Source organism: Alexandromys fortis, unplaced genomic scaffold (assembly GCF_014885135.2).
Source record: "Alexandromys fortis isolate MF-2015 unplaced genomic scaffold, M_Fortis_MF-2015_v1.1 scaffold_7, whole genome shotgun sequence".
NCBI lineage: Eukaryota > Metazoa > Chordata > Mammalia > Rodentia > Cricetidae > Alexandromys > Alexandromys fortis.
In genome coordinates, this window is record NW_026067920.1 from 13,104,959 (window position 1) to 13,120,598 (window position 15,640).

At 37.7% G+C, this 15,640-nt stretch overlaps 2 protein-coding genes across 5 annotated transcripts in view; one reads left to right on the forward strand and one right to left on the reverse strand.

Annotated features, from left to right (window-relative positions):
* Zpbp (zona pellucida binding protein) overlaps positions 1–15,640 on the reverse strand; it is a 390,789-nt gene that overhangs the window by 141,452 nt on the left and 233,697 nt on the right. The gene's annotated exons all lie outside the window — the stretch shown is intronic.
* Positions 1–15,640, forward strand: part of Vwc2 (von Willebrand factor C domain containing 2) — a 150,064-nt gene that overhangs the window by 25,431 nt on the left and 108,993 nt on the right. The gene's annotated exons all lie outside the window — the stretch shown is intronic.

Below are 15,640 nucleotides of genomic sequence, written 5' to 3' on the forward strand. Positions count from 1 at the left end.
GAGACAAATCAAACATGTTTGTTTTTCTCATTTTCTTTTCATTACTAAGAGAATTAAAGTAGAAACATAATTGAATATTTTTCAAAAGCAAATTAGACAAGAAGAGAGGTCTCTCTTTTTCTCGGGGAGCATCCTTGGTACAGCAAACACCAGACCCACTTTATGAAAGGAAGCAACTGGAAGCCTTTGTCAAGGAAGAATGTTTACCTAACTTACAAAGAAGTATTACTCTTTTACCTGAGGCTATTAGGGCCATATGGGTGTGACTTTCCCACAAGGTGTTTGATGAAGGTGCATCCTCACCAGAATGGGCCAGGGGATTACAACTTAGTTAGATGATTATTAGAGACATAGAAGACAGTTTTGAAGAGGACAGAGATAGGAGATCAGACCAGTGGTTCTGTATCTCAGTATTGCCCCTAATAAGAGAGATGGGGCTTTCTCAAGGATGTTGATTTATGGCTTATCATACATGTCTAGGGTGTAAATGTGAGTATTGCAGGGCTAATTTGTGATGTCTGTAAACATGTGCTTCTGGACAAACGCTGGATGGCTCTATGATTACTCTCTGGCTTTAGAAACAACAGGTGAGATCTGTATTCATGATTATATAGGAGTATCAGTTGTGTTTCAATTTTGACAGTCTTGGGACATCATTAAAACTTTGACCAGGTATACGCACATACCTAAACTTCCTTATGACACATTGTGAAACTCTTGACATGTATAAGTTGAAGGGGAAAGGGAGTTTCTGTTGATGCTGGGTAGCCTTTCAGTGGCAAGGTCAGTGTGTTAGAAATGAGTAACTGTGGAGGATGGTATGTTCAGTCCTGACGGCAAATGGACAGAGTGCACGGAAAAAGGTTAGGATGTTCTATGTGAAGCTGGTGGTGTGTTTATGAAGACACCATGATGTGTGATCTCATTTCATGAAAATGGAGACAATTGGGAAGGTCAAGAGTGTTTTTGTTTTTGTATTTGTTTGGACATTGTGCCTGTGTGTACATAATATTTGTGCGCATGTGTGTTACCATCAGAGGTCAGAAGAACATGTCAGGTCCCCTGGAACTGGAGTCACAGATAAATATGAGCTGTTATGTGGGTGCTGGGAATTGAACCCAGGTCCTCTGGAAGAGCAGTCAGTCCTCTTAATCCACGATCTAAAGCCCCTCAAGTATGTCCATTTAAGAAAGAATGTAAAACAGAACTACAGGAAACTAATGATCTCTAGAAGAAGAAGAATTAGAATCTCCAAGGGATGAGGCTCCTGATTGTCTAATGCAAAGTGGTCTGAACGAAACCATGTATGAACAAAGGGCAAAAATGAACTCAGGACGATAGATATAGATAAAGATATTTGTCTTTACATACAGATATATGGACATCATACATGTTACATATATGTATGTAACAATAATTACCAAAGACAAAAAAAACTGTAAATTTGAGCCTGGGGGAACATGGGATGCATTGAAAGGAGGAGAGGAGGAGTGCACTGGGGGAACTGGAGGGAAGAAAGGGAAGGAGGGAAATGACATAACTATTACGTATTAATTTAAAATGTAAAACCATAAACAACAAAAAAAGAATGTTGCAACACTGAAGTAGTGTGTGGGGAACTGAAATAATTTAATTTACTAGTGTAAATCAACAATAAGAGACTGAAGAAAAAAGAAGCGGCGGGAAGGCTAGCCGATTATCCTTGGAGACAGTGTGTGGTATGACACCAGCAAGACCAAGAGCTGCAGTCAGGACTTCAGATGGTGAGGAGATGGCAGCCAAGCCGGCTGGAATGGGTTCAGCTCCCTGCTGGGAGAGAGGCCTTTCTCCAGCCTAATGAGTCAGTGAGTGGCTCCAACACTGACACCTGAGATACTTGGTAAACAAAGTACCAGAGATGGTCAGTGTTTCTCTTCTTAGTTACAATTGGTAACAATGCATTCGCATTAGCTAACCTTGGAATCCCTACCTGGCATGCCTTCAATAAATGGGAAGTCAGAATTTCAATCCCTGTGTATTTTCCACAGGGAGTGAAAATAGACATCCAGACCATTGGAGACTTAACATGAATGTCCAGTGAACAGTTAGCTGCTCTCCCTACATTTGCCTGCTGTTGATGTTCTGCTTTGTTTGGTTCATGTTTTCCATTGTCTTGCTCACTCCCCACCCCCGACAATACAGCCCTGCAAATGCATGGCCCCATAGCATTGGTACTGTGGTCATTTGTCCAAGAGTAGCCTCCCTTCCTCCCATCACCAATAAAGAGCTATCAGACTAGAAATTTCTTTATGGTTTGTGTTTCCCATAGGATTTATTCCAGTTAAGGGACTTAATCTTTCAAAGACCTTTAAAAGATATTTGAATGTCATGTGTTGATATGCTAAAATTTACAAATGTTAGCCAAAAAATATTTAGGCTTAAGAGGTGACTTAACAGTTATGAGCATGTTCTACTCTTCCAAAGTTAGATCTCAGTTTGAGTCCCAGAACCACTTTAGGTAGATTTCTGAAACTCCAGGGGAATCCAATACCTCTGATTTCTGATACACCAGCACTCACAAGCTCACGATTAAAAATAAAATTAAAATTTTAAAACCACAAATATTCAGTGTCATTTATCTCTTTCTGCAATCAATCTTTCATAGTTTTAGATATAATTTTGTTTGGTTGAACAACAGGTATTTTAAAAATAAGAGGTATAAAATAAGATAATCTCAGAGATTTGCCTTCACTATTGAAGGATGGCTTGGGAAACGGCCTCTTGGTGGCTGCCCTGATAGTACACTTTAAATATTTACCCATTGCTTGTTTACCTGTGTGCTTTTAGGGGCAATAGAGATAAAGTCAAGGCATGGTTTTTGACTTATCAAATACTTCTAGAAGTATGATGATATTTTTATAAACTAGATTTATTTATGGAAAGTTTCATATTAAGACATTTGAGTCAATTAAACCGAAAAGCAATAACTTCTTATTTCAAGGACTACAAATATTAATACATTAAAAGGTGTCTAACTGTATACCTCTGATGAGATTTTGCCTTATTCATCAGAGAGTTCTTAACTTTGAAGTCTCCGTTTTAAGACATTCTGACCTTGACAGGGTGTCAAATCTGACTGAAAAAAAAAATGCTTGCTTGAAAATGAAATCTGTGTCTGTCAAAGATGGATGCTCTGATAACTGACAAAGTTAATGGATAATTTACAGTGGTCCAGCCCTGCCTCCCACAACACAAAAATGATCGTTTTGTAAGAAGAGATTATTTCCTATATGTAGTTAATTATAGGCTATCAAAAGTGGATGCTGTATATGAAATTAAACATCTGGGTAGACTTAGCTTGGTTGAAGCAGTGAGGTTTGACCCTGATCTCTGCAGAGCTGCCCATTATCCTCATGCTGGCATAACTTAACCCACAGCATTAAACAGCTCCTTTCTTGGCAGAATGGAAATTGCAATTCAGTTGCTGACTGTCAGTCACTTACATCAAAAGAGCAGAAGTTTAAAAACCAAGAATGTCTGCAGTATAAATAAATGATCATAAATCAAGTATGCCTTAATCTAGTCACTTTGTTGACGTGTGTAACTCAATCTCTCAATGGTCTTTTCTTTCAGTAAAAGGAATGCATTGTGGCACTGTTTCCTCCCACCCCTCTCTTCTGTACAAACAGGGTGCTGTATTGTATCAGCTTTATCCAGTGGCGGATGCATCCTGCCCTTTATGTACCTTGATCACGGGCGTGTTTGTCAACATTACACAGGCACGCAGCTTCTACCAGTGATCATATCTCTGTTTTGTATAGATGGACTTTCTTTTCCACAGCCCCAAATAACAACATGGAGATTTATTATTAATTATGAAAGCTTGGCCTTAACTTAGGCTTGTTCCACTAGCTCTTATAATTTACATTATCCCATCTATATTAATCTATGTTCTGCCTATTGCCATTACCTCTCTTTCATCTTGAAAAGGAAACCTTCTGTTTCCTCTCCCTGTCTTGTTGGATTCTCTTCAGCATCCCTATTATCTCTTTGTACTTCCTTTCTCTGCTTGGAAGTCCTGTTTATACCTCCTCCCTAGCTATTGGTCATTCAACTCTTTTTTTTTTGAGACAGGATTTATTTATGTAACAGTCCTGGCTATCCTGGAACTCCTTTTGTAGACCAGGCAGGCCTCAAATTCACTGACATCCACTTTGCCTCTGCCCTTTGGTCTAAAGACTTGGTAGAGGTAAAAGGTCTCTCTAGTTGCTGGTTGTTTTGCTTTTTTTGATCTTCAGGTTGAACTCCACTATCTGTCTCTGGGTTTTATTATTTGTGCTACAGTAAGTCACGTGGATTCTATAGCCAAGAAGATTTACCATGTCTCATCCAATGTCAAGGGATCAGCACACACATCACCTGTCCTGTAGTCTTTCCCTCATGTCTGCAGCCAAGATCCTTAAGAGTTCTCCCCAAACAAATCTGACCTTTGCTAATTTTGAAGTAAACCATAACTTTTTGTTTCCAGTGGAAACAAAGGCATAGCATCTCCCCCAATGCAGCGTATTTTCTGTCTTTCATTTTGAAGTGAAGACCTTCTGTTTTTTTTTTCTTTTTTTTTTGTTTTTGTTTTTGTTTTTTCAAGACAGGGTTTCTCTGAAGCTTTGGAGCCTGTCCTGGAACTAGTAGACCAGGCTGGTCTCGAACTCACAGAGATCCTCCTACCTCTGCCTCCAGAGTGCTGGGATTAAAGCCATGCGCCACCACCACCCGGTTTGAAGACATTTGTAAAATAAATAGGTCACTTTAATTTAGCAGTTCCCATAATCTGATGTCTCTCAGCAGCTATTATATTTTTACATTAGCATTTAAAAGTTTAAAGTCAACAAAGCACCATGCAGGATCCAGAGACCCTGTGTATTTCTCATCTTTACATGGTATTACTTACTCTCTTTACAGACTATACATTATTTAAAGCTATTTTTTCTATGACTGTCTATACCCATTTCCTTTCCTTTCTTCAGCATCTAAGTGCATTTTTAAACATACCTTTTTAGAGGTTTTCTGTGTCTGTACCAGGCTTTACTAAGTACCTGAAGCATTCTCTGAGTGTATGAGACAAATCTTAAACTGCCAAATCAGCCACCATGTGGCTCAGCTTAGTGCATGACATTGGTGGCTCACTCTAGCCCTCAGGTAGCAACCAGAAGCAGCACCTCTGTACACCACCAAGCGCTGGCCTGCCTGAGAGACTGCTGGACTAGGAATCCACACCTGGCTCATTGTCCGGAACATTTTTTTGTTTTCTCAGGCCCTGTGTTTGGACATTCAAGAACTCACATTGGATGCCATATGTACTGAATCTTTCTTTGTCCACTGAAAGCTCAGCCTTAGCTTAGGCTTGTCTCACTAGCTCTTATAACTTAAATTAACCCATTAATTTTTATCCACATTCTGTCATGCAGCTCATACCTCATCTCTCCATTTTGGTCATGTTGCTTTCTCAGCATCTGTCTGGCTGCTCTGCCTTCTTTTTCCCAGAGTTCTCTCTCCGCCCTGAAGCACCGCCTATATCTTCTACCTAGCCATTGGCCATTCAGCTTTTTATTACCAATCATAGTAATAAACTTTCACACAGTGTGCAAATGTCCCACAACAGCTCTGCACGTGTGCTATGGTCTCACTGTACAGCTGCAAAGAGGAGAACTAATAAGAAGGATGCCAGGTATGCAGGTTAACTGTGCTTCTCGGAGAGACTCAACAGCAGGAAGAGGAGAACCTCTTGCGTGCTAGAAGCACAAAGGCATGGGACATAATGCTTATTTCTTTCCTGAAATCTCATTGCTGTTTCATAATAGTTATTTACAGCTTTTTTTCATAAGAAAATATAGATGCCTTTTAGATGAGTATGTAAAACATGAAATTTTAAGGTAAACACTGAAATTTCAAGTCATTAGCTACACTGTCATAGAATATGTGAGAAGCACCGACAGAAAATAAGGCGTGTTTTTCTGAGTATTTCAAAACATGACATAACTACGGTGAAGACTGAAAGAAAGACTGGGATAAAACAGATGTGTGCGGGCTCCTATCCAGAGAAGACATAATGTCGCATCTTTGTACAATTTTACCAAAGCAATGGTACCAGTCTCATAAGAACTCTCTGTTACTGTCCACAGATGAATCTATAAAACCTCTAAATTTTTTTAAATGTCAGAATGAATTGGTTGTAATAATAGTTTTCCAGGTTAGTGTCATCAGGTCACTGCTGTTTAACACCCGTCTATGTGCTGGGGGTGGTGGCCTAGGCCTATAACTGTGCCTGGAGCCCTAGGCTCAATTCCCAATACCATCAATAAGAATTTTTTTTCCCATATACCCCTAATAAACACATAGAAATGAATTCAAAACAACATTTTCAAATCACATCATACATATCAAATGAAGAGAGGTATATCCTACTTCTACTGGCCCAATAGAAGTTCAATAAAATTGCTTTTTTTCTTAAAATCATCATATTATTTCTAAAATTCAAACAAAAATTGAGAGTCAATGAACATGCAAGAACAACTGGGCGTGTACAGAGTGATAAGAGGATTTATTCAACATCATAGACGTTAGCAAACTGTTATGTAGCCCCAAAGGTTCACGATGACAACTAGAACAAAATAGAGAGAGAAAATTGATGGAAACATCACATACTAAGCTGTAGATGGAGGTGGAGCTTTTCTGTCCTAACTGCCTGATCATAAATAAACACACAAAAGCTCATATTAATTACAAAATACTCAGCCTATAGCTCAGGCTTATTACTAACTAGTTCTTATAACTTAAATTAATCCACTTCTATTAATCTATATTTCGTCACATGTCTCGGGGCTTTACTTGTCTTTTAGCATATCTTGTTCTCTTGGCAGATGGCTTGCAGCTCCTTGACTCTGCCCTTCTTATTTGCTGTATTTTCAGTTTGACTTTCCTGCCTAGCCTTATTATGCCTTGCTATAGGTCAAATTGGCTTTTTTTTTTTTTTTTGATTATTTCGAGACAGGGTTTCTCTGTGGCTTTGGAGTCTGTCCTGGAACTAGCTCTGTAGACCATAAGGGTTATTATACAGCACTATGCAACTCAGTCAATTCTTAGGCACATTGGGCAAAAGGGAGATCCAGCCAATAAATGATGTTTTGCTAACTGAATAGAAGATGAGTTAAAAAAAAAGTCAAATTATTTCCTCAGAGTACATATAAAGAAGAGAAGAAAAACAAAAATGGAATTCCCAAGACTTGAGATTTAAATATGGAAGTTGAAACTAATAATTTTAGACGGAAATACATCTTCATGATGTTCAAGAGGTGAGAAATAGCAGAGCACTAAAATAACCAGCTAAATGGAAAAGGTGATAACATAAACTTTATTAAAAGAATGCATTTAAATAACACTATTAACAAGGTAAATGTGGCTCCCAGCCACCATGTATCATGACAAAATGCATACAATACATTTGTCTGGGAAGTATCTATGATTCTAATGCATTAAAACTGAGCAGAGAGAGAGGACAGAAATAGATCCAGGAGATTCCAAAGCCTCTGAATACTAGTATCTTTTCTACTCACCAGAGAGGTGTCTATTCTCAATACATTTTACATACTGATGCAGAACACGTGAAATGGGGGAAATGCGAGTCAAATAATCCCAATATAACTTCGAATAGAGTATTCTAAGGCTTTAATTTATAAAAAAGAACTGACAGATCACAGCAAGAAAATAGGAACGAGGTCCAACATCCAGGTGTGGGGCATGGTAAGAAGAGACCCAGCAGGGCAGGACCTTGGCTTTTTGGTACCCTAAGTCACACCCTATGGTACCCTAAGTCACGCCCCAACTTGGTCCAATCTTTTAAAGGCCATTGACTGAAGGAAGTTCCCAATCAACATACCAGACTTCTATGACTATCTCCTAACATTGTAGTCCCATTACAGTACCCATCTTTAGTTTACATAGAAGAGAGATAAAATCAAAGGAAAAAAGAATTCCTCATCTCAGAATTTAATAAGTTAGTATTTTGTTTATTTTTTTAAATTTTATAAACTTTTATTATGGAAAAGTTTGCAAGTCAGTAAAAACATTGTACACCAAAATGAATGAGACCCAAAGTCTACACAGCTTAATGAAGTTCTACACGCTTAGAATAGGTGTTAGGAACAGGAGCTGTGGACCTTCAGATTGAGTTTTCCACTGAAAGTGAATGAGGACTAACATGGAGTTCATTGTTATAATCAAAGGCACATCTTGTAATTTCTATGTCACTGAGAGAATCAACAAAGAAAATGAGCATAAACCACAAGAACACGTAACTTTAAAAATGGCCTTTAAGGAGAAATAGAGACCAAACACAGGAAACAGAGGAAACAAAATGTATATATGTTCTTATCAGTAAAGCCCAAAATACATATGTTGTAGGGAGCTGAGGGTTGCATTCCGCCACCCAGCTCCCGCCACCGGCTAGCTTTACCCGAAATAACAACACACAAATTGTACTCTTTTAAACACTGCTTGGCCCATTATATCCAGCCTCTTCTCGGCTAACTCTCGCACCTGGACTAGCCCATTTCTAATAATGTATGTAGCATCCCAAGGTGCGCTTACCGGGAAGATTCTAGCCTATGTCCATCCTGGGTCCGAGCTTCATCGCGTGTGCCTCAGAGAGCAGAGCTATCGTGTCTGCCTGGGAGAGGGGAGCATGGCATCTCTGAGCTCACTTCCTCTTCCTCCCAGCATTCTGTTCTGTTTATTCCTCCCACCTATGTTTTAACCTATCAGGGCCAAGCAGTTTCTTTATTGCTTAACCAATGAAATCAACAGATTGATATATGACACTCCCACATCATACATAAGTTTGGAGAACTCAAAGATAAATAGAAGAATAAATCATTGTATTTACAAATTTCAGTATGCAATATTTAATAGACAATGCAGACAGAAAATTATCAAGGTTATGAGAGACTATGCCAGCTGCAAGAGGTATAAATACACTGCCTGATTAGAGGTCCTCATTTTGTTGACTGCAGATAAGTGTTCCATAGGAGAAACCAATTACTAAGCTGTAGGAAAATTCCCACTAAGTGTGCCAGACACAAGCACACAAACAACAGAATCATATTAGAATTAAGAGCAGCAGACAACCTAGGGAGTCTGAAAACATTAGGTAATCAAACTGTTATACTTTTGATCACCTGTGGACCACAAGAAGAAATCACAGAGATTTCAGGACATACCTGGAACTGATACAAAATGAAAAGCACCTGTTTTAATTGCTGAAGCAGCTATAAGCTACAATAGTGCTTAGAAGAAACTTCATCTCTCAGGTCAATAGCGTAAACTATAAACATCTGCCTATAAGACAGTAATACCAGAACAACAGGTCATACAAAAGCATGTGGAACATAAAACCCAATAAAATGTAAGCAGAACTCAATTAAATAGAAGATACAAGTACATATGAGAGAGTTATTACAGAGAGTTGTTAATTGTTGAAACAATTAAATTAACACAGCCTTCACTAGACTTGAAGAATGACATGAATGCTACTAACAACCCTCCAAGTTGCACAATAATCACAAATCAATATGAGAGAAAGCCTTGGAACGATATGTTAGAAAACTTGGAAAAAATGGACAAATAATTTTTTTAAAAAATCACAAAAATTGCAATTAATGTTAAGCCCAAAGATGTGAGGATACACCAGTAACCATAGTTAAATTAATTAAAGCAAGCACTATTATTCATGATTATGACTGCCTCCCCAATATGGTTGGGTTCAAGAAGTCATCCTTGGATGTACAGAAGATAAGGTGGTTTTGTTTTGTTGGTTGTTTCTTGCTTTTTGTCTTGGGACAGGGTCTAATTATGTAACTCTGACTTTAATACAAACTCACTATGTAGTATGTAGTAGAACTCATAGAGATCCACCTGCCTCTGCCTCCCAAGTACTAGGATTAAAGTCACGGTTATAGAAACAGAACATAACAAGGTGGTCAAAACACGATAGTCACATCAGGTGGTTATAATATCCTTTTGATACCAAGGTATGGTTGCAATGCTTTAAGACAAATATATGGTTGCCATTTCCTAGAACAGGTAGTACAGAACCATTGGAGGTTGAAGTTACATGTGGGGCATAGCCCAATCCTTGAGAAACAGATTTACTCATAAACAGGAATGCGCCTCTTTTGTCTTTACTTTAAGTAAAGTTTTCATGCCTGAGATGGAGGCAGCCTGGTTCATCATAATATGCAAAACATTTTTTTTCTTTTACAAATAAAAGCCAGGCTGTGTGCTTTCCCTGGTGAGTTATCTGATATAATTAAAAGAATAATAACACTTCTTCTCAAATTGACTCAGGAGAAAGTTGGCAAAAAGGAACACTTTCCAATTTAGTTTTCCATTGATTTTCATGCTCACAAGGTTACAGCAGTGTGCCATACACTGAAGGAACTGTAGAAAAATTCTTTATTAACATGATGTAAAAATCTTTAAGAATGTGTTGATCCTCTGAACCCAATACCATGAAAATGATGTATCACTAGATCAAATGGGAGTAGCCAAGGAGAGGAATGTTGGCTTTACATCCAAAACACCAGTGAATGAATTACTGCATTAGCAAGATAAAGGAAACAAAAATCACCTCAATTGCTGCAGAAAAGTTGTTTGACAAAATTCGACATTCAATTATGGCTAATTCTTTTTAATAAATACTTAAAAACGGAGTTTTTGCAAGTTGACAGATGGTAACTGAATAATTCACAGCTAATGACTTGGATGATTGTTCTCACAATACTCCTGAGTCTTAAGATCATAGAGCAAGCAAGGATATTTGTTTATCTCTTATATTCAACAATGTGACACCAATGTAGTAGAAAGAGACAGAGGAGGTCATGAATCTGAGTGTGAATCTTTTCAGGGAACATGTACAAACTTATTAGGGCTAATCAGTAGTGATACCAAGTAAGTAAATCAATTTACATACTATATAATGCATTTTAGAAAAAAAAACTAAACTCAGAAAAATTGAGTTTTGGTGGGTAGTGTTATCTAAAAATGATCACCAAACAATACTGGGGAAATGTGGTCCCCTTGGGGTTTTCAGTTTTATTAATAAAGGAATTTAAAAACTCACATGGAAACTTGAGTGCAGTTTTATTTGAGTTTGAAAAACCCCAGGGCAGTTGAGTTCTGAGTGTCAGCAGCTGCCTGGAGGAGAAGAGAAAAGCCACAGTGCTTGAGTTAAGCCATCAAGGAAGCCAGCCACGTAGATAAGCAGCCACATGGCAGGGAGGGGAACTTTAGAGAAAATAAAGCCCAATTGTTAGGGAAAATATGTTTTAAAAAGAGGAAAAGAAACAATTGCGTTTCTCTGAGTAATTCAGAGAAGCTGGCTGATTTACCCAAGTGTATGCTTGGCCTGCTTAAGAGACTGAACTGTGGGGTAGGAACTCTGAAAAGGAAAAGTAAATACGTCCTTAAAGAGATATATAGTCTTCCTATCTCTTTAGCATGGTTTAAGGTGGGTCACTTTCCTCGGGGCCAGATTCCTTCCTTAGGTGATTAGCCAGCCTAAGTGGATTAATTCTAAAGGGAAGAGACAATGGTCTATCCCCACACAGAGGTAGATTCCACTCTTTTGATTAGGAGGTGACAACTGCCCCTATGAGGGCCTTCACTGATAATATTACACTACAGAGAACTGACGGGTAAAGCAAGAGGGTGGTGGATTAAAATCAGCCTGGGCTACATACAAGGTCTTCGCCTCCAAAAAAAAATAAAAAATCTTATTTATTCTAGTATCAGAAGAATAGACTACCTAGGGATATAAATAGTTTAAAAATGCAAGATACAAGCGCTGAAAACTACAAAGTATTACTAAAACAAATAATAGGATATATAAATTAAAAGCTATTTCATGTATTAAAAATCTTCACTCCTAATAAGATGATAATTCTTTCTAAATTGCACAATAAATTCAATGCAGTGTCTATACAAACCAACAATCATTTTTTTGCAGAAATTGAGAAACTAAACCTAAAATTCACCAACAATAGAAAAAACTAATGTCAAAACTAATAAACTGGGAAAATGTCACTATTCAACTTCAGAACACATTGGAGAATTATAAAGATACTGAAGTATTTGTGTAAAAAGATTTGTCTCTGTCTCTGTTTTGAAGCAGGATCTTTCTGTGTAGCTCAGACTGGCCTCGAAGTGACTATGTTATAAAAAAAAATGGCCTCAAATTTGTCATGATCTATTGACCCAGGCTCACTAGTACTGGGATCACAGACTTAGAAACCTCAGTCACCATGACTGGCAAAAAGATTGTGTGTGCTTGTGTGTCTATAATTAGCACGTATATAAGTCCATGCAGATATGAATTGACATGTTCATATTTAACATGTACTATGACTATATGGAATTTATATAACACACTACATATATAAGTAATAGATTAAATATAGAATAAATAATATGTTGATTTAAATGTCATACGTATAAAAATTAATGCATGAAATCTATATTTGAGAAACACAGAAAAAAAAAAGATATAAATCTTTGCATTCTTTTTCTTAACCAGGAGAATAAGATACTTTAGTGAGGGTAAGACTAGCCTTTCCAGCCAATCCTGCAGGGACAATTAAATAATCACATGATTAAAAATCAAGAAAGAGATAAGAATATAGACCCTTACGTCACATCATCTGCCAACATAAACACTCGTGAACTATAGACTTTTCTAGAGATTTAAACTGTTTACCCTTTGGGTGGGAGAAGAATACTTTATGACTTTAGGTTGAGTAGAATTTTTAGATTTGACATAAGAATCACGTGAAATCCTTAAAGGGTAAAGAAAAACTTGAATGTCTTAAAAATTTAAATCTTTTGTAATCCAAAACATACAACTGAAAATAATTAAAGCGCAAGCCACAGATTATGAGAAAATAGTTTGGAATGATATATATGATTAAATATTTATATCTAGAATCAATAAGGAACTCAAACAATTTAAAGAAAAACATATTAAAAATAAGTCAAGGACTTGAATGCACACCTTACAGAAGATGGACAGATGTGAATAATCGCATGAGATGTCCTCATTAGTCCTTAGGAAAAGCAAAAGGGAAAATGAAGCACATGAAAACAGTTATCTTGGGAAGGCAGATCAGTGAATATTGGAAATGATGAGGAAAAACTAGATTCCCTCAACATGGCTGATGGCACACCAAATAGAATCCACCATGGAAATAATTTGATGTTGGATTCCAAATTGAAAGAAAAATCTACCACACATCTCAATCAATGTTTCTTAGAATTCTGTCCTAGGAAACTATGAGCACATGTCTTCCCAAAGATGTGTGTACAGATGTTCATAACAGGATTATTTTCTGTTTCCTCAGAGAAGGTCTTAGGCAGCCGAGGCTAGCCTTGAACTCCTGACCTGCCTACCTGCACGTCTAAAGTGCTAGAGTTGTTGTTTTTAGTAACCACACTAGCTACATTTTTATTAATTTTTAATTGTTTTTATTGAGTTATACATTTTTTCTTAGTCTCTTTTCTTCCTCCCCTCTCCCCTTTCTCTTCAGATCGTATAAATCTTTTGTCTTTTACCAGATGCATTTGTAATGACCACTAAATTATCAGAAATGTCTGTCAGTGAACAGATGCACCAAATGTATCATATACAAACAAATGCATGTTACTTACTAATTAATACAAAAAAGAGAACTAAATCTATTTGCTAACACATGAATGAGCCTTAGTAGCCAGTTTTAAAGACCATATATTTGATTTATTTGAAACATTGTTAGGAGATAAATTTACATAAAGGGGAAACTGATTGTTGGAAGAATAAGGTTGTTGTCAAACTAAAATTTACTACACTTAGACCCAAAGAATTTATTGAGGTGGTGATAAGTGTGTTAAATGAGTTAACCAATTAACTGGATTGATTAATTAATTAGGTTAATTGGCCACACAATGAAATAAACTTGACAAAAGTTATTAAATTATAATGCCACTGTGTGTAAGTTGGATGACGTGTGAGTCATACGTGAATAGATCTGCTGACAATGCTGGTGATTTCTTAAGACATGAGGAATATATTAGTTACTGCCCTTCTGCTGAGATAAACACCATAACGGAAAGCAACTTATTGAAGGAAGGGTTTGTGTTGGCTTGTGGCTCCAGGGGAAGAGTCTGTAATGGTGGGGAAGGAATGGAAACAGAAGAAGCCAAGAACATGAACTGGATGTGGGGTGAGGCTACGGACTCTCAAAGCCTGCATATAATGGCATACTTTGTCTGGCAAAACTACACCTCCTAAAAGTTCTATAACCTCCCCACACAGCACTAGCAGCCAGAGACCAAGCATCAAAGTGGACTGTACAAGCCTACGAGAGGTATTTCCCATGCAAACCACCACAGAAATGTTCTATACAGTTTTCTTGACTCTCAGTCCAAGGCTTTCTTGGTTCCACAGCCTTCATTTTCCTTCAGAGATCAGCTATTCTATACCAGGTTTGATGCCCTTGGTAAATTATATAAAATCTCTTTCTCTTTAAGTCTGTTATGGTGAAGGCCTGTTCTAATATATACTTCTTGCCTGTATGGAAACAAAAAGTTAACTTTCACAGTTTATTTCCTCTAAAGACAATTAGTGAATCAAATTGGGCCACACTAAGAGAACCAGAAGTTCCGAGAATTCCATCCTGCCAGGCTTCAGTTTGTTATGTAACAACCGATATTTAGTTTATTTTGACACTGAGATGAGAAACAGTAAAGGCTAGCTAATATAATGATACAGCAGGAGTCAATAATCAAATGGAGTCCTTCCTTACACTTGGAGTTCCCTAATCAGACTGTAGCTGTCCAGCACCAACCCACTTCTGCTATGGTCACTCTTCTCTTACAGGACAGGTACTTCTGCTCCTCCTTCAGGTCCTATGCTTCTCTATGCCAATCTAGGCTCTACTACTTTATAATTTAGCTTCTCCAAACATGACTATGAAAAGGTAGGAAGAATGAAAGGCTATGACAAGAAGAGACCCCGGTCTCTTGCAGGCACTGGACTGTGCCCACTCCATCGGCTCCCTCACACCACTGACTAACAAGGCAGTATATGCAGAAGGATCACCTTGAAGGCTGGCTACTGGGCCCTGTTTTAGAGTATCTAATTCACAAGTTCTAGGCTGGGACCAGAGTCTTGGCATTTTTAAGATGGACCAGGCTCCCATCTGAGGTGTCTCTGTCAGGACTGGGCTAAATCCTAAACTGGGAAATGCTGCTGGCCTGCTCACACATGTTTCTGCTCTCCTTGGATATTTCCTCCTTGTCATATTTAATGAGAGAACAGTAGAGTTCTAAGGGCTTAAACGTGGAATGAGATCATTTTGAGAATTAAACGCATTTGCAACTGTATTAGTTGCATTTCATGTTTTCCTAGAGATTTGAGAGCTTATGGAAAAAGCATAATGTAGGGGTTTGTTTTTTTTAATATGAAAATATCAGGTCAAAGAGAAAATGACAACTGAATGGCAAATTAAGTTGGAAAAGGTTAAAACAGAAATGGGCTTTCTCATTCTGTACAGTTAGTTAATTAAAGACAAAGTTTTAC